This window comes from Galeopterus variegatus, unplaced genomic scaffold (genome assembly GCF_000696425.1).
Source record: "Galeopterus variegatus unplaced genomic scaffold, G_variegatus-3.0.2 Scaffold12177, whole genome shotgun sequence".
Taxonomy (NCBI): Eukaryota; Metazoa; Chordata; class Mammalia; order Dermoptera; family Cynocephalidae; genus Galeopterus; species Galeopterus variegatus.
Window position 1 is genome coordinate 43,838 of NW_007738288.1, and position 1,594 is coordinate 45,431.

The following is a 1,594-nucleotide window of genomic DNA, read 5'->3' on the forward strand; positions in this document are numbered from 1 at the left end:
CAGCAAGATAGGACTTCATTGCAGATGACCTGTATACACGATAGAGAGGGCACATTGTCACCTGAGGAGTACAAGGTGCCACGGAAGCTGGAGCAGGGGGAGGGGAGGGAGGAAGCTCTTGCTCTAGCTTGACATTGGAAAGGCTTCCCCAGACGTGTCACTTGAGCTAGATCTTGAAGGCAAGGCAGGGCTTGAGAAGGCAGGGATGTGAGGAAGGCAGGCACACCGCCAGAACAAAGACTTGGTGGGAACTGGCTTGTGGAGGATGCCCTGCAGGAGACCCTGACACTCCCCTAGCAGGCAACAAATAGCANCACACAGCCTCACTGGGGGATGCCCATACCCATGTGCTGGGTGTGGTGCCCCCTGCCTGCCTCCCTGGAGATGAAGTTGGCCCTGAGCAGTGGGAAGAGGTGAGAGGGAGTGAGGCTGGGTGTTTGCTGGTCCCTGTTAGACCAGGCGAGGCCCTGGTCGTGCTTGGGGCAGGGGAAGAGCAATGCTGGGGCACATGTCCTTCACCCATGCTTTATGGGACCAAGTGTGAGATATGAGATGCCCCTTTCAGGTGTCACTAGATTAAGGGCCAAGATTTGGGTGATTCTTTCTGTGGGGCTTCTCAGAAAGGTCCAGTGCCACTGGGCATTCCTGGAGTGGGTGGAGATTGTTTGGAGTGAGGAGGTTACAGGGGGTTCTGGCTTCTGGCACCAGATGAAAAGCTTACACACCTCCTGGGACTGAGAGTTTATCATCTCTGAGGCTACCCCCTGCCTTCAGATGGCATTCGTTGCAAGTTCACTTTTCCATGAGCTCTAATCTGTCTCTCTGAGCCTTGGTCTCCTGCTCCTAGTTCTGCCACTTGCCTTTTGGACAAATGCTCTTCCTGAAAGCTCTGGCTCATCTCAGCTCTAAAGGCTGAGAGGACTCGGGTGGGGCAGAAGTCTCCTGTGCACCCGCCACTCCAGCAAGATAGGACTTCATTGCAGATGACCTGTATACACGATAGAGAGGGCACATTGTCACNCTGGATACCCAGCTCAGCCTCTTCTAGCTGTGTGACCTTGAGCAAGTAGCATAACCCCCCTTTGCTATGGTTTTTACATCTCTAAAATGGGAATAATAATTGTACCTACTTCATAAGGTTGTTGTGAGGGTGAAATAAGTTAATTCAGGTAAAGTGCTTAGAATAGCTCTCAGTACGCAGTACCACTTCTTATTTATCTGGTGCCTGCTATGTTTTAGGCATTGCGCTGGGCACAGACTCCCTCCGTCCTGGGGAGTACACAGTGGGTGTGACCGAGGACTGAGTGTCCCCAAATTGTGCTACATCTAGTACAGGTGATATGAGTGAAGTGGCAGGGGCGATTTTAGGTGGTGACCAATTGAGCCTTTTAATTTTAATAATTGAATTTAATTATTACAAAATTCATTGTGAAAATTTTCAGACAGACATATAAGAAAAGAGACTAGTATAAGGGGTCCTCGTGTTTGTACCCATCATTTAGACTTAGCAGTTACCACCAAGGTCAAAGGTTTGGATCCCCATACTGTCCAGCTGCCAAAAAAATAAACAAATAAACCAAGATTTTCCCACATT